Consider the following 21460-nt stretch of genomic DNA (forward strand, 5'->3'; position numbering starts at 1 on the left):
CTGGGCTTTTAAAAGCACATTCTTCCTGCTCCCTAAGGAGCTGAACTTCAGAAATGTTGATGGATTACCATTTGTGCTTCATTTTCCATCTTCATCACTCTTCCCCCCATTTTATGCTTCTCCTCCTGGAGGTTATTTTAGGCCCCTTCTTGGGGCTGGATTTGAGAGCCATTGTTGGTCACAGACACAAGCATCAGCCCAACCTTTTCCGATTTCTTTCAGAAACAAATGTTGTCATTGTGCCTGACATAATATGTATTCTTGAAAGAGCATTTTAAAAAGAATATATCATGGCTCCGAAGAACTGAGGGATGTGGAGGTGGAGAGACCCGACTGTCAGATGTGAAGCAACCTTGGAGCAGGGACTCAGATGGAAGGCAAGAGGTGTCCCTGGGGGGCAGCCAGCTTACCACAGGGATGGCCTTTGCTGGTTGACCAGAAGGTGATGCTGACCTAGTGATGTTACCCTTGTATTGTAGGTCTTGGGAAATTTATTGAGTGTCTCCTATGTGCTGAGGATTTCTAACTCTACCTTAAAAGTTATTTTCTCTCTTTGGCTAAGATGGGACTATCTCCTGCCCACCACCAACTGTCCCCTGCTCCCCGCCTACCCCGGTCCACACACGGGGACTCCTGTAGCCTTATAAATGAGTGGGGAAGCTTGGTGGGTGCAGTGTGTTAGCAGTCAAAACCATTCCATGTCTACGCCCTTGAAAATTCTGGATTCTCCTGACAGTGTATAATCCTAGTCCTTGGAAAGGGATGAACCCATAAAATAACATCTCCTCTTGATTCATTTAGTGATCAGAAAAGTATTCATTGAATATATACTATTTTCCTTGTCACAGTTACTTATTATTTTGGTACATATTTTCTTTTATAAGCCCATCTTCAAATTAATCATTTTTAACTAACAATTTTTTAAAAATCTAATAGTTAAAACACAGATTTTAAAGGATCAGTTCTCAAGAATTCAATTTTCTTTCTTAAATACATTGTTTCATGGATACCACTTGAATGAAATTTAGGGGTGGTGTCCACAAAATTGAAAGAGAAAAAAATCTTTATTTTTCATTAACCCCTAATTACTATATAGGATTTCCTTTAATTAGGAACCTAAGTGACAACCCACAGCCATATTAACAGTACATATGACTTTGTCACCAAGAGATATCGTTACTATGTTGCAGACCCTCAAAACTCTAGTTTATTCCCATCTCTTCATAAAGTGTGTGATAGTTATTAAACCTGTCTCATTAAAACTTTTAATTGAATAGATTAAGAAAGAAGCAAATATATTACTGAGTCACATTATTTTAATATTTTGATAACTATATTTCAGTATTATTATTTTGCCTTGTAATACTATGTATTTGTTTTATGCATTTAAAAGCATTATTCTGAGAAGGAATCGTAGACTTCACCAGATAGCCAAAAGGGTCCGGGGCACATATTCTGATTTTGAATCTTATCTTAATAGTCCTTTCAGCCAGGGCCAGGGAGATACAAGCTTTTTTAGTCTATGTCTAGAGATACCTTTTTCTTAAGATTTTTTTTTTTTTTGACATGAACCATTTAAAAAGTATTTAGTGAACTTGTTACAATAATGCTTCTGTTTTATATTTTGGTTTTTTGCCATGAGGCATGTGGGACCTAAGCTCCCTGACCAGGGATTGAACCCGCATCCCCTGCATTGGAAGGGCAAGTCTTAAACACTGGACCACCTAGATATATCTTTATTTTTCCCTCACTTATGAATGTTTTTTCAAGTGTAGAGCCAGGTGAGGCTACTCTGTAAGAAAACATAGGTGGAAAAGAATGCTGGGACCAGGGACCAGGCTAAATTTAGAGGGTAAATAGAGGAAGAAAGGCCACCAAGGAGATGGAGAAGGAGAAGAGACCCTTGGGTAGGAGGAAGATCTGAAGACTGGATGCTGCAGAAGCCTGAACAAAATGGGGTTTCAAGGAGGAGGGAACAGCCAACTCTGTGACATGCTGGATCAAGGACAATAAAAACAGCAAATGCACCACTGGCCGTGGAGACGTGGAAGTGATGGTGACTGTCATGGGAGCCACTAGCGAAGCACTAGGGAAGGAAGATGGATTTGACTGACGTAGAGGTCAGAGAAGAGACATGAAGTGGAGAGAAACGTTGATGTTTTCAACTCTTTGGTCAAGAGTTGCTGTGAAAGGAGCCTAAAAATATTGCAGTCAGTGAGGAAAGAGATGTCACAGCAAGGCTTTTCAAGAGAGATTCTAGAGCATGTTTGTGTGCTTCTGGGACTGATCAGTGCTGAGGATGAAAGAGGAAATGGGCCTCAGAGCCAAGAGAAGAAAGAGGCTGGTCTTTGGGAAGAGCAGGGCTGAGTCATCCTCTTACACCAGACAGAGGGATGATTTTATTGAATAAGCTGTTTGTCAGCCCTCAGGCACAGTTAAGAACTGCTCTCTGATTACATGGTTCTCCACTTCTCTCTAACCCCACTACTCTCTTTAAAAAATTTTTTTTATTAAGGTATAGTTAATTTACAGTGTTGGGCTTGTTTCGGGCATACTGCAAAGGGAATCAGTTGTATGTATATCCACTCTTTTAAGACTCTTTTTCCATGTAGATTATTACGGAGTATTGAGTAAAGTTCAAAGTTCCCTGTGCTGTGCAGTAGGTTCCTATTAGTTATCTATTTAATATATAGCAGTATGCATATGTCAATCCCAGTCTCCTAGTTTATCCCTCCTCCCTTATCCCATTGCCCTCTTGCTATCTCTGTGAATGAAAGTTGCTCAGTTGAGTCCAACTCTTGGTGACCTCATGGACTATATAGTCCATGGAATTCTCCAGGCCAGAATACTGGAGTGGGTAGTCTTTCCCTTCTCCAGGGGATCTTCCCAGCCCAGGGATCAAACCCAGGTCTCCCGCATTGCAGGAGGATTCTTTACCAGCTGAACCACCAGGTCATTTCCATATTAAAGCCTCATTGATGACTTAAACTAATTCAAGCTTATATGCAGCTCATTGGAAATGGACATGTCCACCTTTCAAAGGCATTTGAGTCAGAGCAGAGGTTGTTCCTTTGCTTAAAGCAATTTGTCTCTGAAAGTATAAGTTCAGGAATTAGGGGCAGAAGACATAGATTTTTCTGTTGCTTTTCAAATCCTCCCGCAGAGGTGATAGTCTATACTGCTAATGTCACCTGGCACCATCTTTTTTCAGACCACCATGGTGCCCTTCACTACACTTCCGATTCAGCTGTATCCTAATATGATAGGAAGAACCATTTAACATTCTTTCTTGAAAAAATATAGGCACTGAAAAAATTGGGGTGATTTATTTAGAGCTTCATTTCTGGTACTAGTTAAATTGTGGACCAAGCATCATAAAGAAAAGACTAAAAGATTAACACAAGGTTAACACTGTCTCTGTCTACTCAGAAATCATCACTCTATTTTGGGCATTAGGCTTAGGGATCAATCCCTTACCTGTACCTGGAGAATTGTCACGATTTAGGTAAGAAGAAAATGTATCTGAGTATCTGGAGAGGATCGGGGCAGGCTCCAGGGCACAATGTTAAGAGTCCCACCTGGGAAGATGGAAGATCTCAATTCTAAATCTGTCTCTGACACTAATGGGTTCTATGACCTTGGTGAAGCCTCTTAATTCCCTCTAGCATGGTCCCTGGGAAGAATGATCACTAGGCCGCCTTGGCTCTAAAATCCTTTGATTCTGATTTCTCTCCTATCATGGATGACTCTTCAGTCCATATTTGTCTGGTGGTTTTGGCATCATGGCTGTTCACTCATCAACTTGATAAATTTGGAGGTAGTTATTTCTCCAGTCAAAGGCAAAAACGGGGGAACCTCTGTTTTGGTGTCAGAGGAAGTGCTGAGGCCCTGAAAACAGGAAAGAGCCCCAGTGTCTGCATGGGAGGCACCTTAGGGGAATGGAGACTTGCAGCCCCAAACTATGGTCTGCTAAATGTTAGCAGGTGCCCTCACTGCTGCTGCAGGTACATGAAACCTGCTGACACAGGTTTCTGCACCCCGGACACACAATAGAAGAGCAGAAGTTATAAGAGGAGTGACCGCCCAGTGTTCATGAGCAAAGGAATTTGCACACTTGAGACCAAATGCAACTTCCTTCAAAATCGCTTCCTTCCCAGACCAAGACAAAAGGGCATACCCATGTCCCCCAGTACTCAGCTTTTCTCCATGATACTCACATGGCAGGGGGAGAAGGAGTCAATGACACGTGTGGTCAGTCCATAAGTCTGACATCATCCACATCACGACTGGAGCATGTGGGTGATATATGTCATGTCATGGGCATCAGTGAGCACTTTTTGCTATGTGGTATGTCACCTCTAAGAGCTAAAGGTGGAATCTGAGGGCTAGACATGGTTCCAGGCCATCACTGGTAAACCCTCCATAAAAAAAGGTCAAGACAGAAGGTCAACAAAGTGCAAGAGAAGGCTGTTGATGGCACCTCTATGGAGCTGTGTCCTGAATCTGCCTCAATTTCCCCTCTATGCTCTCCCTCTTTCAATAAAAGGCAGGAAAGGTAGTCTTGGCAATGATCCAAAACAGGGCTTCGCTTGGAGGGTACTTTGGATTTCTAGCCAAAGTTGGTGACATCACTGGAGACATAAGGTGGGTAGAATATGGCTGTCAACTGTATCCAATTGGTCCAAAAGATGGAAAGCTTTATAGCAAAGCTTCTACAGGAAAGCTCCTACAGCAAAATAAGTCTCTGAAAGATATGCACACCAAGAATGCATAATAAATCTGTCCATTAGTGGAATGGGTCCAGTAACAGCAAGTGCAAATAAAACCTAAAAGCCACAGCTGAGCACAAATATGAACAAGTCCAATTAGCAGAGACTCTGCCAAGATATACACACAAAAGATAAGAATGAGCCCATTTGTATACTATAAAACTGCCCAATTATTTGTCGGTTCCTTCCTTGTGTAAGGACAAGTCAGTGCCAGAAGGGAATTTTCCTGGCCTCACTATAGTAGATACCAAAAGAGAGAGGACCCTGGGCCACATTGGGTCAAAAAGGTTACCAACATCTGGTTGTGAATTAAAAGGAAAAAAAAAAAGGCTCCTCTGTCAAAATGTGGAAGTATATTTTGCAAGTGGAGGCTTTGTGGACTTTTGTATACCCTTCTGCTGGGTATATACTAATATTGTGGCTTTCTTAACTTTACTTGCATGTTAAACTTTCAAATACACTTCTTTAATGAACAAATAGACATCTCTGCCCTCAGGGAGTTCCCACAGTAGTGGAGGATTGGAAGGTGGAGACAACCAGTAAAATATTAATAAATAAGTACATTATAGTGTATTGGAGGGCTTCCCAGGTGACGCTAGTGGTAAAGAACCCACCTGCCAATGCAGAAGAAATAAGAGACCTGGGTTTGATCCCTGGGTTGGGAAGATACCCTGGAGGAGGGCATAGAAACCTTCTCCAGTATTCGGAGGAGCCTGGTGGGATACAGTCCATGGGGTCAAGAAGAGTGGGACATGACTCATGTGACTTGGCACACACGCACAGTGTTTTAGAAGTGATATATGATATGGAAAAAATTCATCAGGGAAGGGGGTTGGGAGGGCTAAAATGTGACATATGGTGGTCAGGGAAGCCCTCACTAAGGAAACAGTGTTTGGAGCAAGGTAGGAATGAGGTGAGGAGTGAGACAGGAGGATATCTGAGCTAAGAGCATCCAGGCAGAGGGGACAGCCAGTGCCAAGACTCTGGGATGGAACAAGGTGGCTCACAGGGAGGCCAGCACAGCTGGACCAACGTGGAAAGAAGAAGAGGAATTAAGTGAGGTATAGTCTGTTCATTTCCAAGGCAAACCATTCAATATCATGGTAATCCAAGCCTACGCCCCAACCAGTAAAGCTGAAGAAGCTGAAGTTGAATGGTTCTATGAAGACCTACAAGACCTTTTAGAATTAACACCCAAAAAAGATGTCCTTTTCATTATAGAGGACTGGAATGCAAAAGTAGGAAGTCAAGAAACACCTGGAGTAACAGGCAAATTTGGCCTTGGAATATGGAATGAAGCAGGGTTAAGACTAAGAGAGTTTTGCCAAGAGAAAGCACTGGTCATAGCAAACACCCTATTCCAACAACACAAGAGAAGACTCTACACATGGACATCAGAAGATGGTCAGCACTGAAATCAAATTGATTATATTCTTTGCAGACAAAGATGGAGAAGCTCTATATAGTCAGCAAAAACAAGACCAGGAGCTGACTGTGGCTGAGATCATGAACTCCTTATTGCCAAATTCAGACTTAAATTGAAGAAAGTAGGGAAAACCAATAGACCATTCAGGTAGGACCTAAATCAAATCCCTTATGATTATACAGTGGAAGTGAGAAATAGATTTAAGGGCCTAGATCTGATAGAGTGCCTGAGGAATTATGGACGGAGGTTCGTGACATTGTACAGGAGACAGGGATCAAGACCACTCTCATGGAAAAGAAATGCAAAAAAGCAAAATGGCTGTCTGAGGAGGCCTTACAAATAGCTGTGAAAAGAAGAGAAGCAAAAAGCAAAGGAGAAAAGGAAAGATATAAGCATCTGAATGCAGAGTTCCAAAGAATAGCAAGGAGAGATAAGAAAGCCTTCCTCAGCGATCAATGCAAAGAAATAGAGGAAAACAACAGAATGGGAAAGACTAGAGATCTCTTCAAGAAAATTAGAGATACCAAGGGGACATTTCATGCAAAGATGGGCTTGATAAAGGACAGAAATGGTATGGACATAACAGAAGCAGAAGATATTAAGAAGAGGTGGCAAGAATACACAGAAGAACTGTACAAAAAAGATCTTCATGACCCAGATAATCATGATGGCATGATCACTGACCTAGAACCAGACATCCTGGAATGTGAAGTCAAGTGGGCCTTAGAAAGCATCACTACGAACAAAGCTAGCAGAGGTGATGGAACTCCAGCTGAGCTATTTCAAATCCTGAAAGATGATGCTTTGAAAGTGCTGCACTCAATATGCCAGCAAATTTGGAAAACTCAGCAGTGGCCACAGGACTGGAAAAGGTCAGTTTTCATTCCAATCCCAAAGAAAGGCAATGCCAAAGAATGCTCAAACTACCTCACAATTGCACTCATCTCACATGCTAGTAAAGTAATGCTCAAAATTCTCCAAGCCAGGCTTCAGCAATACATGAACTGTGAACTTCCAAATGTTCAAGCTGGTTTTAGAAAAGGCAGAGGAACCAGAGATCAAATTGCCAACATCTGCTGGATCATCAAAAAAGCAATAGAGTTCCAGAAAAACATCTATTTCTGCTTTATTGACTATGCCAAAGCCTTTGACTGTGTGGGTCACAATAAACTGTGGAAAATTCTGAAAGAGATGGGAATACCAGACCACCTGACCTGCCTCCTGAGAAACCTATATGCAGGTCAGGAAGCAACAGTTGAACTGGATATGGAACAACAGACTGGTTCCAAATAGGAAAAGGAGTACATCTAGGCTATACACTGTCACCATGCTTATTTAGCTTATATGCAGAATACATCACGAGAAACGCTGGGCTGGAAGAAGCACAAGCTGGAATCAAGATTTCCGGGAGAAATATCAATAACCTCAGCTATGCAGATGACACCACCCTTATGGCAGAAAGTGAAGAGGAACTAAAAAGCCTCTTGATGAAAGTGAAAGAGGAGAGTGAAAACGTTGGCTTAAAACTCAACATTCAGAAAACTAAGATCATGGCATCTGGTCCCATCACTTCATGGGAAATAGATGGGGAATCAGTGGAAACAGTGTCAGACTTTATTTTTGGGGGCTCCAAAATCACTGCAGATGGTGACTGCAGCCGTGAAATTAAAAGACGCTTACTCCTTGGAAGGAAAGTTATGACCAGCCTTGACAGCATATTAAAAAGCAGAGACATTACTTGCCAACAAAGGTCCATCTAGTCAAGGCTATGGTTTTTCCTGTGGTCATGTACAGGTGTGAGAGTTGGACTGTGAGGAAAGCTGAGCGCCGAAGAATTGATGCTTTTGAACTGTGGTGTTGGAGAAGACTCTTGACAGTCCCTTGGGCTGCAAGGAGATCCAACCAGTCCATTCTAAAGGAGATCACAGTTCTGGGTGTTCATTGGAAGGACTGATGCTGGAGCTAAAACTCCAATACTTTGGCCACCTCATTCGAAGAGTTGACTCATTGGAAAAGACTCTGCTGCTGGGAGGGATTGAGGGCAGGAGGAGAAGGGGACCACAGAGGATGAGATGGCTGGATGGCATCACTGACTCGATGGACATGAGTTTCGGTGAACTCCGGGAGTTGGTGACGGACAGGGAGGCCTGGCGTGCTGCAATTCATGGCGTTGCAAAGAGTCGGACACAACTGAGCCACTGAACTGAACTGATACACATATTCGGGGCTTCCCTGATGGCTCAGCAGGTAAAGAATTCACCTGCGATGCAGGAGACACAGGAGATACAGGTTCAATCCCTGGATCAGGAAGATCCCCTAGAAGAAGGACATGGCAACCCACTCCAGTATTCTTGCCTGGAGAATCCCATGGACTGAGGAGCCTGGTGGGCTACAGTCCAAAGGGTTACAAAGAGTCAGACACAACTGAGAGACTGAGCAGGCACACACATATACATAGTGATTCTTTTTCAGACTCTTTTCTCAAATAGGTTATAATAGACTATTGAGTAGAGGTCCCTGTGCTATACAGGAAGTGCTTGCTGGTTATCTATTTTATATATAGCAGTGTGTGTATATTAATGACTCCTAATTTATCCCTCCCCCCACATTTCCCCTTTGGCAACGAAATTTTTGGTTTTCGAAATAAGAGAGTTTGTTTCTGTTCTGTAAATAAGTTAATTTATATCATTCTTAAAATTAGATTCCACACATGAGTGATATCATGTATTTGCTATTGTCTGGCTTACTTCACTTACTATGATAATCTATAGGTCCATCCAAGTTGCTGCAGGTGGCATTATTTCATTGTTTTTTATGGCTGAGTTGTATTCTACTGTCTATATGTACTATATCTTCTTTATCCATTCATCTGTTGATGGACATTTAGGTTGCTTCCCTGTCTTGGCTACTTGTAAATAGTGCTGCTAAGAACAGTGGGGTGCATGTATCTTTTCAAATTATGGTTTTCTTTGGATGTATATCCAGGAGTCGGATTGCTGGATCATGGGGTAGTCCTTTTGTTTGCTTTTCTGGATCACCTAGGACGTGCCAACACTGAACAAGGATCTGGGCATAGAATACACAAGACAAGGCCCAGCCCTCAAGGCACTTACAGTCAATGCATTAAAATGATCGTTTGAGTGTAGTGTGGTACCTGCAGAAAGACACATACCTCCTCATTTGAGGTCAGGGAGAAAAAATACTTGACTCAGCCTGGGAAGGGTGGGAAAGTCTTTGGAAGAAATAACATCTGCTACTTAATTGAAGATTAAAAGTTAGCCAGATGAAGAAGGGGGAAGGGCAAAAGCATGACACAGCCTGGAATGTTCCAGGAAAGACACATTTACTCGGTGCTTACATTTCTGCCTGAGCAAATAGCTCTGTCTCCAATGAGGCTAACCCCTCAGTCATAAATGATACCTCATATTAACACAAATGTCGATAACGTGACCAGTTGAATTAGTTACTCAAGCTGCACCATCGCAGTCAGGCAGAAGTCTAGTTTCAACTTGCCACCAACTCCAACATCTTAGAACTCAGACAAGGGCTCTTTCCCAGCGAACAGCAGCTTTAGCTGCGACAGGGCAAAGTCTTCCCATCAGCACTGGCCTCTGGGTTGCAGCCGAGACCATATGGTGGTTCCATTTTTTATTGGTCTTTGTTTTCATTGTGAAGAGAGTGCCACAAGCACGGAGTGTTCCTAGCAACAAACAGGACGGTGGGTGAGAGAGGAATTGCTCCTCAGGGAGGCAAACGGGCAGCCACCTTGACGACACCCAGTCTGATGTCGGAGTCCATGGCGCCCCACAACCCGAGGCAAACAGGAAAAAGACAGCATTTCCAAAGTGTGAACCCAGGATCTGACTCTGACAGCAGGGTGTTTTTTAAGGCAAGACGTATCCAAGTCAAGGTCCCCCACATTGTTACTCTTACTTTATTGAAGGACAGTTGCTTTACTTGTTGTGTTAGTGTTTGCTGTACAACAAAGAGGATCAGTTATATATATACATATATCCCCTCCCTCTTGGACCTCCCTCCCACCTCCCCCCCTCCCCATCACCCCTGTAGGTCGTCACAGAGCACTGAGTTGAGCTCCCTGTGTTGTACAGCAGCTTCCCACTAGCTGTCTGTTTTACACTTGTATACATGGAGCTTCTCTGATAGCTCAGTAGGTAAAGAATCCTCCTGCAATGCAGGAGACCCAGGTTCTATTCCTGGCTCGGGAAGATCCCCTAGAGAATGGACAGGCTACCCCCTCCAGTATCCTTGGGCTTCCCTGGTGGCTCAGACAGTAAAGGATCTGCCTGCAATGCAGGAGACCTGGGTTCGATCCCTGGAGGAGGGCATGGCAACCCACTCCAGTATTGTTGCCTGGAGAATCCCCATGGACAGAGCAGCCTGGCGGGCTGAAGCCCATATGGTTGCACAGAGTCCAACCCGATTGAAGCGACTAGGCAGCAGTGTATACATGTCATTCCCAATCTCCCAGTTCATCACACTCTCCCTTTCCCACCCTGTGTCCACATGTCCATTACTCTGTGTCTCTATTCCTGCCCTGCAAATAAGCTTTATCGTTATCATTTTTTTTTTTAGATTCCACATACATGTGTTAATATAAAGTATTTGTCTCTTTCTGATTTACTTCATTCTGTATGACAGACTCAAGGTTCATCCACATCTCTACGAATGACCCTCTTTTCTGAAGGTCTTCAAGCTTTCCTCTCCCGGACTGGGTAAACTCCGCTATCAGACATTCAATCCTCCCTTGCAATTACTTTCCAAAGCTCTGAGCCTGCAACATTCTTTTAGTGACCGCCCCTCTTTTTTTGGAGTATAATTGCTTTACAATGTTGTGTTAGTTTCTGCTGAACAACTAAGTGGATCAGCTATATGTATACATACATCCGCTTTTTCCTGAACCTCCCTTTCACCGCCACCTCCAATTCCATCCATCTAGGTCATCACAGAGCACTGGGCTGAGCTCGCTGTGCTATACAACTGGTTTTCCTCCTATGTTTTCTTCATTCCTTCCAGCACAGCTGGTGTCATTCATCTACACTTATACTAATCCACTCAGTTCAGTTCAGTCAGTTCAGTCGCTCAGTTGTGTCCAACTCTTTGCGACCCCATGAATCCCAGCACGCCAGGCCTCCCTGTCCATCACCAACTCCTGGAGTTCACTCAGACTCATGTCCATCGAGTCAGTGATGCCATCCAGCCATCTTATCCTTTGTGGTCCTCTTCTCCTCCTGCCCCCAATCCCTCCCAGCATCAGAGTCTTTTCCAATGAGTCAACTCTTCGCATGAGGTAGCCAAAGTACTAAAGTTTCAGCTTTAGCATCATTCCTTCCAAAGAAATCCCAGGGCTGATCTCCTTCAGAATGGACTGGTTGGATCTCCTTGCAGTCCAAGGGACTCTCAAGAGTCTTCTCCAACACCACAGTTCAAAGGCATCAATTCTTTGGCACTCAGCCTTCTTCACAGTCCAACTCTCACATCCATACATGACCACAGGAAAAACCATAGCCTTGACTAGACGGACCTTTGTTGGCAAAGTAATGTCTCTGCTTTTGAATATGCTATCTAGGTTGGTCATAACTTTCCTTCCAAGGAGTAAGCGTCTTTTAATTTCATGGCTACAGTCAACATCTGCAGTGATTTTGGAGCCCCCAAAATAAAGTCTGACACTGTTTCCACTGTTTCCCCGTCTATTTCCCATGAAGTGATGGGACCGGATGCCATGATCTTCGTTTTCTGAACGTTGAGCTTTAAGCCAACTTTTCAAGCTACCCCCAAAGGAACCAAATCTCATGACAGAGACAAGAAGATATATTTTGGAGGCATTTTCAAAGTGCCAGTCTGTGTGGAACCAGAGGCAAAGCCAGCAGAAAGCAAAAGGCAAAGGCAGTACCAAATCCCTCCATGTTATTACAACAAAAATCTCTTTCCTGCAGAAATAACATTTTTATTATTGTTCAGTCACTAAGTCATGTTCGACTACTTGTGACCCCATGGACTGGAGGCTCCTCTGTCCTCCACTAACTTCCAGAGCTTGCTCAAATTCATGTCCATGAAAATGGTGATGCTATAATAACAATAACAATAGCCAACACTTAACACACGCTTACTAAGTGCCAGGCACTTTCATAAGCATTTTTACAGGTGTGGAACTCATGCAATCTTCCCTACAACCCCGAGGTAGTTCTTATTATTACTCTGATTTTGCAGATGAGAAAACCGAGGCCCAGAAAGATGAAATAACCAAGTAAGTTTCTGAGGAGCTATGAGTGGGCAGATCTGGTGTCCACACGATTCACCCCAGGTTACTCTGGGTTTTCAGGACCCAGGTGTTTTCTACTACCTGTATTTAATATTATAGGTTTTTAGTGTAAAAATGAATCTGGAATATCTTTGTCAATTTTGTATAGGATAAGTCAATACTGCAAATATTTAGCACAAGAAATTTAGAATACAGTAGACCCTTGAACAACATAGGTTTAAGGATAATCACTTCTGCACAGCGGAAAATCTGCACCTAGCTTTACAACTGTTACTCTGTATCCTGGTTCCAGATACAAGGAGTCAACCAAGCAACTGTGGATCATGTCACACAGTTATATGCATTTAAGGGAAAAAAAAAAATCGGCGTGCAAGTAGACCCACACACATTGTCCAAGGATCGACTATATTCTAAAATATGATTTAAGCTTTTTGATTCTGTGTCTATGTGTCTTATATTTTATTTATTTACTGGCCAAGGGTGGCATTTTATTTATTTTTTATAGAATTATTTTTTAATTGAAGTATATTTGACTTACTGTGTCATGAGTGTTTTCTATAGAAAGAAAAGATTTATTTTTCATAATGATTCACCACTTTACTACAGGTAGGGCAATTAGTACTGGATTAAATAATAAGGCCCTTTATTGTGCCAGGTGGCTCAAGGGTAAAGAATCTGCCTGTCAATGATCCCTGAGTTGGGAAGATCCCCTGGAGGAGAAAATGGAAACCTACTCTAATATTCTTGCCTGGGAAATTCCGTGGGTAGAGGAGCCTGGAGGGCTACAGTCCATGGGGTCACAAAAGAGTCGGACATGAGCATGCACACACATTTTGCCGTTGATAGTAAATCCAGAGGTGACATACATCCATATCTGGCCATATGTCTAAGCATATCCCAGGGTCCAGCAAGGAGAATGATGTCACTGCACTTTAAACCTATCACAGTGCACCCCTGAGCGCATAACCAGGCCCAGGCTGGCAGCAGAGAAGAGGTGAGGGTCAGCTGTTGGGGCAACCACCACCATCTCCCATGCTGGTGTGGAATGGGCTGGAGAATACAATTGAGAATCAGTACCAAGAAGTGGAATAATAATGTTGACTTGGCCAAAAATTCATTTGGGTTCTTCCATAAGAGGTTGCAGAAAAACTCGAACAAAATGTTTGCCAACCCAATATTTTGAAGGTTCATCCTCATTTCGCCAAACACTTCACCCTTGTCCCCAGCCTGAATATGACAAGTAGTTACTGACATGCCTACAGGACGGGAGCTCTGGCTGGAAGGGAAGGCTGGCCAGGAGGAAGGGAGACGATGTGGGAGAGGGACGATCCAAGAGCTTGGAGGATTGGAGCCCAGGTCTCCAGTTCTGGAGTTCATCCTCCATGCCAGGCTTTTATCAGAGCCTTCACAGCCTCAGCAGTATTATTATTCCACTTTCACACATAATAAAACTGAGTCTCAGTGAGGTCTCATAACATCTCCAAGGCCACATAAATAGGAATCAGTGGCCCTATGGTTTGAATCCCTGCAGTCTGACTCTGGGGCCCTTGCACTGTCCTGACATTAGGAGGGTATCTCTCAGTGCAGTCTGGGGATGCCCTTTCTACTGGGGCACTTACAATGCAGATTCCTGGGCCCTAGGCGAGGGCCCATTCATCAGGCTTTCTGTGGGAAGGGCTTCAGAGTAGGAAGGTGAAGAGTATTCCACACAGAGAGATGTTTAAGAGCAACGAGGTGACCATTTGTCACTTCCCATCTGTGTTCTGACCTTGGGAAAGTCACTCTTTCTCCCTGGATCTTGGTTTCCTTGCTTGTAAAATGAGGATAGATAGGTCACTTTCATCTCAAGAACTCTAATTCTAATTCATCTTTTTTTTTTTTTACTGCAGTATAATTGCTTCATCTAATTCATCTTTAAACCCAACAAATCAACCGCAGCCTGCCTTTTTCCATGTATCTCCTTATCTTTAAACATTAGTGTTAACTGAGACAATAGGTTAAATGTTACAGAATTTGTAATTTGATGCACAAATATTCACAAATATTTCAGACTTTCCCTGGAAAATCTGGAAGAACTACATACCTCTGAATGTGGTGAATTTGAAGGGCAACCCTCCCAAAAACCCAGGGTTAGGACCAAATGATTTCACTAGGTTTTTCCATGTTCAGGACTTCTAAAATCTCTGATTTCTTGGTGCTGCTAGAAATGACACTCATTGATAATTTTAATTTTCTTTTCACTCTGAAAACACAATCTCATTTAGTGGGCATCTTTCAAAGGTTTAAACCAGGCATCCTACACTGGCCATAATCTCAACCCCATTTGCGGACTCTCTTTGGTTTCGTTTTCTGAAGTTTTTTCTCTGAAGAAAGGAAAGCGAGGATTAGGGGCTTTGGCCAAACAAGTCTGGCTACTCAGTGAATAGGTTTCCAGATAAGAAGGATCTGAAGGACTTCCCATGGGCGTGAGGGAAATAGCACACACCATCTGGGGAAGAGGACCAGGAAATCACTTCTTGTTTTCAAACAGCGGCGAGCCGTTGGGGATGGCTGTGTGAGGCTGGGAGGACCACGGCAGGGAGGTGCTGGTCCGAGAGGAGGCTGAGCTTGGCTCGGAGCTCCCAGTCCTGCCTGAGCCCTCCTCATGAGCCCAGCTTGGCTCACCCTTCGTCGAGCATGAGGCTGCGGGGCGAGTGGCCTCATAGCAGAGAGCTGGAACTTTGTTAGACGTCTGATCGGAGCCAGAGCCGGCCTGGGAACGACGGTGCTGGGCAGGTAACAGGCATTTCTCCTACTAGCGTTTGTCTCTCTTGGTAGTAAGAACTCAGGGGCACCTAGGTCACTCTGAGGCTCCTATTACGGCACTTTTCAGTTACAATCCTCTTTTCTGTAGCTGTGACTTGCATGTTGCAAGCACAAAGCATGGCTGGCCAGGGCATCGGGCGTGCGGCTGTTGGTCAAGTTGATGAGACTGTGTTTAGGAAGATGGAGTGTCCAGCAGTGAGCTGGGGTGCTTTTAGGATTTCCTCTATAATATAAAGAGCTTTCCATTTTCTATCTTTTTAATGAGTTTTCCCATCCCTGAGCCAGAAAATACCATAGAGACCAGAAGGTTCGTGAATTGCTTGCTGTGGATTTCCACGCCAGGCAGCCGGGGAGGCTACCCTGCATGTAGCAGGAGGTGTGCAGGTATTCTTGGGTCCTAGGCAGTCTGGAAACGTAAATGTAAGCTACCCACTTCCTCCCCCAGCTACTGAATGGAACAGGGTTTGCAAGTCAGCTCTGGGAAGGAGGTCAGATAAAGCACTGGGATCAAGAGCAGGCAGGCTTGCCCCAAGTGTTCTAGAAAGGAAGAGTTGCCCTGTGGTGTATGGTTTGCTTCAACTGTGTTTTCTAATACTTTACAGAAAGCGGGGTCATACCACTTCACAGCGGCTCAGTTTTTCCCTTCATAAAGAGCTAATGTTTCTGGACTTTCATTTTTGAATGATGCACGTAATGCATGGTTATATTCTTACTATAACAGAATATGTCTCACAATTTTTCAAACCCCACATGCCCCATATGTATTAGCTTCCTTCCCTCCCCAATGTTATCCACTCAATTGTTTGCCATCTATCTTACCAGTTAGATGGTAATTAGATGGTGGTAAGTGACTGATTTTTCTGTCTTCCCAGTTCTTAGGGCAAGCCAGGGCACTTAGGAGTACAAGAAATTCTCATTGTCAGATCCATGTATTGGTCTTTAACAATACCTTCTCCTCACTGTAAAGAAAAAAATAATACATGGGGAATGTGAGCAGTTGTTTTAATATTTAGAAAAGCTTTAAATAGTTTTTTTTTTTTTTTTACCATTGTTATTTATGTGTTGGTTTTGGCTTGGACAATGCATAGTATTTGTAACAACCTCCCATGGATTAAATTCTAGAATTTTCAACTAGTAGTTTGGGCTTCTCTCTTGAAGTCCATCAAAGGTATTCTGTTCTGGAAAATAAAAGAAGAGTAACTGAATAGATGGATGGATTTATACATATATAAATGACAGCTAGCCAGCTAGATTAAGTAGTTGGCTCTAGGGAAATGGGGGGACAATGGGAGAGATTTCCTTTCTTAATGAATAATAGATGTATTTAAAATGTGGGTTCACTTTCTGTTTCTTTTAGCTTTCTGTAAAAAGGTGGCCTTTAAGTTTTTTCCTTCTATTCATTATTATGAGACAAGTGAATAAGAAATAAAATACTATGAACAAATGAGTACGGGTCATGGGGATAGGATTTGCAATGAAATTACATGAGGAATGCCAAGTCTAAGAATAATCACAAAGTACTTTTCAACTGCTATTAGGCATTTTCTTGCCCTTCCCAAGATTTCTCTACTCCAAACTAGAGGGCCAGTTGGCTCTGATTTTGGACATTCTCTGGTGCTTTCTTGACCATCTTGTTAAATTTGCCCACGCTGATTCTTTCTCTGGGTATTTTGATGAATCATTTCACCCTACCACACAGTGCTAGCCCCTGACAGAGACCTCCTTCTCTTTCAACTCACTCATCACAGGTAAAGCAGGTAGCTTGCTCCCATTTTATGAAATATGAAACTGAGGAGCTCAGAATTCCAGGGGCACTGGAATGAGAAGAAGCCCAGATCTCTGCCTTTCCAACCAAGAGGTTGATAACATCATGAGGGTGAAAATCATATAGAGTAGAGAATGAATGTGATTGGCTGGATTCTATCAGTTTTGGAGCAACACGGGTTCCCAGTTGTGCTGGAAGTCTGTAGGTAGATTCAGCTATTGCCTGGTCCAGATCTGAGCACATTCTAACACCTGCCATTTATTGGCATCATCCTCAGCAACTTAGCAAAAGAAAACGGTGCCCAGACACTTCCCTGGAACAACTGAGTGAGAATCTCTAGGGAAATCTCATGCTGTTTTGCTTGGTTGGTTTTGTTTGTAAATCTCCAAAGTGATTCTTTTATGCAGCGAAGGTTGAGAACCACTGAGTCCAAACCGTAAGAGACAAAGTCTAAATAGTGAAGCAGAAGTAATACTGCTTCAGGTCGCCCAGAAGTTGGGGTCAGAAGTGCCAGCAGGGGTGAGCATCCTGTTTTAGGATCCTGGCTGTGGCTGTTTATGAGTGGAACGCCCCCCCCACCGCCCCCCCCCCCCCACACACCTGCAGGTGAGAATGAGGAGGCAACTCCAGCTCCCCAGACATGGTCCTACCTTTCGAGTTTCAACTGAAACAACCCCACTGGCTTCCATGCAGAGTCACTGGCTCCCTGTTACTTGCAGAGTTTACAGAATCTGATGAAATGTTCTAGGTAAACAGGATGTGTTCTTCTGCTGCCAAATGACTATGGTGGGAGGGGGTCATCCTTTTATTCAATGTCACTTTAACATGTGTCTCAATTCCCAGAAAAAGAAATACTAGTTATCTTTTGCCTGATCTGCCACTTTCTGGACTGATCTATATAGATGGGTAGAAAATAAATCAGAGTTGGGTTTTTGTTGTTGTTGTTTTTCAGAGCTTTTTTTAAAAAAAAAATCAGAAAATGTGCCCCTAGAAAACTTCCCTGCCAACATTCCTCATAGAGTCCAAATTAGTATCGCTCATCGCTGTAATCTTTGTCTCTAAGTGGGATCCCTCTCAGGCTCAGTTTCCCCAGGAGTTTCAACCCAGAGTAGGTGCTTTAGGAAGGCTTGTTGAGTTAAGTATCTGTGTTCACTATGGGGACGCTATGAATTCACACAACTCAGCATTTCAACTCACATTGCCTGATTGTGGTGATGATGGTTAAAATAATTGGAGTCTTGCCTGTTTCCTAAAAGATAATCACAAAAGTGAAACCTTTAAAGTCACAGCTTAGTAGAAGCATCTATACTGATAGATGTGCAAAGAGCTGTGGAATTACAAAGACAAAGAATCCTTTCCTTTAATCAGTTAATACTCCTGCTGCTGCTAAGTCACTTCAGTTGTGTCCGACTCTGTGTGACCCCACAGACGGCAGCCCACCAGGCTCCCCCGTGCCTGGGATTCTCCAGGCAAGAACACTGGAGTGGGTTGCCATTTCCTTCTCCAATGCATGAAAGTGGAAAGTGAAAAGTGAAAATGAAGTCGCTCAGTCGTGTCCGACTCTTAGTGACCCCATGGACTGCAGCCCACCAGGCTCCTCCATCCATGGGATTTTCCAGGCAGGAGTACTGGAGTGGGGTGCCATTGCGCTCTCCACTCATAACAGGAGGCAAAGCACTGGCCCTGGGGATTTTAATAATAACAGGTAATGTTTACTGAGTACTTAGTTTGTGCTAGGCACTGTGTTCAGTACTTTACAAAGGTGGTTAAGTCATGTAGTTATTTCAATAATCCCATGTCTCAGTTTCTATTATAATACCTAATTTATAGACAAAAGGACACACAATTTTAACTAAGTTGCCCGAGGCACAGAAAGCTGGCAAGTAGGCAGTCTGACCAGTCCATATGCCTAATAACTATGCTGTGCTCCAAAAACCACAATAGAGCTACAGAAAAATATGCATGCTACGGCCAGAGAAGTATTGGAGAAGGAAATGGCAACCCACTCCAGTGTTCTTGCCTGGAGAATCCCATGGATGGAGAAGCCTGGTAGGCTGCAGTCCATGGGGTCGCACAGAGTCGGACACGACTGAAGCGACTTGGCAGCAGCAGCAGCATGGCCAGAGAAGTAGCCAGGGAGGGAGATGCAGTCTATTCCACACAAAGGGTAAGAGTTCAGATTTAGCAACAGAATTGGTTATTATTGTGTGACTTTGGGTGTATGATTTAATTTACCCAAGTTTCAGTTTCTTAGTTGGTAAAATGGAGATAACTGATAGTTCTAACAATATAGGGTTTAAGGATTAAAATGAGCCTAGCACATCAGGTACACCGATCAGTCTAATGACCGGCATATAGCTGGTGGTGGTGGTTTAGTCGCTAAGTCGTGTCTGACTCTTGCGACCCCGTGGACTGTAGCCCGCCAGGCTCCTCTGTCCATGGGATCCTCCATGCAAGAATACTGGAGTGGATTGCCATTTCCTTCTCCAAGGGATCTTCCTGATCCAGGAATTGAACCCAGGTCTCCTGCATTGCAGGCAGATTTTTTTCTGACTGAGGGAAGCCTGGCATATAGCTAAAGCTTGATAAATGATAGCAATTCTTGTTGCTACTAAGGGAGTACAAAAGACCTGAAATAATGAGTAAATCTCAGAAGGGAGAAATGGGGCATTTCAGGTTGCCAAGAATAGTGTGAGAAGAAGTTAAGAGGTAGCAATCACTTCAACCAATATTTAGTGTTAATATTTATGACACATTTTGCAAAAGAAGGTACAATAAATGCTTGCGAGTAGGTCAGCCAGCCAGTTCTGTCTCCAAGTGTTACAGAAGAAAATTGTGTTGAATCTGGGTTTACATTCAGTTGTGGTAACCATGCTTGCCAGGTGAATTAGCCCAGATTTCCTCTGAGCATTTGAGAATGTTTAGGGTATCTGACTATGGCATAGTAGCAATATATGACAAATAGTGTTCTAGGCAAATGAATTGGCAGATGGTATTGGATATTGGACAGGGAGGGAAAGAGGAAGGTCGCTGCAGTCATTCTGGTGATAATGGTTCTGAGGAGATGATACCATCCACACCAATGTGGCGGCCGAGGGAAAGAAAATGCGGGCGCTGGAGGTATTCACAAGACTGAGCGAATGGCTGAATTGCTCCTCTCATTCCTGCCCTCAAGGCTTGTGACCCAGAATACCTGTGGGGTTGTGAGCCTGGGAACCTGGAGAAAGAAGCCAGCAGTTTGTCAATCTGGAAAGAGATGGGTTAGGAGAGAAGAGACGCATTAGCTCCAGATGAGCTGAATTTAGACCCAGGTGGAAATAGTGCATTTGGGAAGATGTTAGAAAAGTGACTAAGGTGGAAATAAAGTTTGGGGGATTCTCATATAAGTGGATAGTTAAAGCTGTAGACATGGACAAGCTCCCTAAGAGTGTCAAGAGAAATCAGCCAAGGACCCAGGGGAGGTTTGCAAGCCTACACTCAGACGGTGTAGGATGAGGAGGACGGAATCATAGGAGGAGGGAAAGGAGAAAAGACTGAAGTGAAGAGAGACCCCAAAGTGAAGTGAAGGAGAAAAAGGGGAAGGCATGAAGGAGGAGCAGCTAAGTGTTGTCAGAAACCAACAAGAAATCAGGAAGGACGAGGATTAGTGAAGAATATCACACTTTAGAAAATGCTTTTCATGATAAAGTGAAGTGAAGTGAAGTCGCTCAGTCGTGTCCAACTCTGCGACCCCATGGATTGTAGCCCACCAGGCTCCTCGTTCCATGGGATTTTCCAGGCATGAATACTGGAGTGGGTTGCCGTTTCCTTCTCCAGGGGATCTTCCTGACCCAGGGATCAAACCTGGGTCTCCTGCACTGTAGGCAGACACTTTACTGTCTGAGCTACCAGGGAAGCCCTTTCATGATGAGATGAGGACAAAAGTCAGACTATCCAGATTAAGAAAATCTTGGAATGGCCATGACTTCCCAGTGTGCTATATTTGGGGGGAGGGAGTTTTAATCTGTAATATTTAATTAATATGTAATATTTAATCTGTAAGTTTTAATCTGTATTTTTTTTTCATTTTAAGTAGCACACACATCTTTTCTTCAAAATAGGCAAATAATTATTTTTATTGAAGTATAGTTGACTTACCATGTTCTGTTAGTTTTTGTTGTACAGCAAAATGATTGTTATACATATATATATTTTCCATTATAAGTTATTACAAATTATTGAATATAGTTCCCTGTCATCCACTATTCTTAAATTCTAACAAAATGCCTAGGGAGGAAAATAGAAATTTAAGAGAAGTGAAGTCATTGGCCAAAGACCCCATGCCTGATGTCAGGGAGATGGAGGAACTGGGAGGTGGGAAGCGAGGGACTACAAAGATCTAAGAGGATCCTGCCAATTACTAAAATGTTGGAATA

General features: G+C 43.3%; 1 protein-coding gene across 8 annotated transcripts in view; it reads left to right on the plus strand.

Moving 5' to 3' along the window:
* The window catches only part of ADGRF5 (adhesion G protein-coupled receptor F5), a 117361-nt gene that overhangs the window by 22251 nt on the left and 73650 nt on the right, over positions 1 to 21460 (plus strand). Inside the window, exon 1 of one of the 8 annotated variants that reach the window (XM_044929267.2) lies at positions 14885 to 15250. The exons of the other annotated variants lie outside the window; for them this stretch is intronic. The gene's annotated coding sequence lies outside the window, so the exon portion shown is untranslated. Of the gene's footprint in view, positions 1 to 14884; positions 15251 to 21460 lie in introns of those variants that run through there. 8 annotated transcript variants of the gene reach the window in all.

This window comes from Bubalus bubalis, chromosome 2 (assembly GCF_019923935.1).
Source record: "Bubalus bubalis isolate 160015118507 breed Murrah chromosome 2, NDDB_SH_1, whole genome shotgun sequence".
Classification (NCBI taxonomy): domain Eukaryota; kingdom Metazoa; phylum Chordata; class Mammalia; order Artiodactyla; family Bovidae; genus Bubalus; species Bubalus bubalis.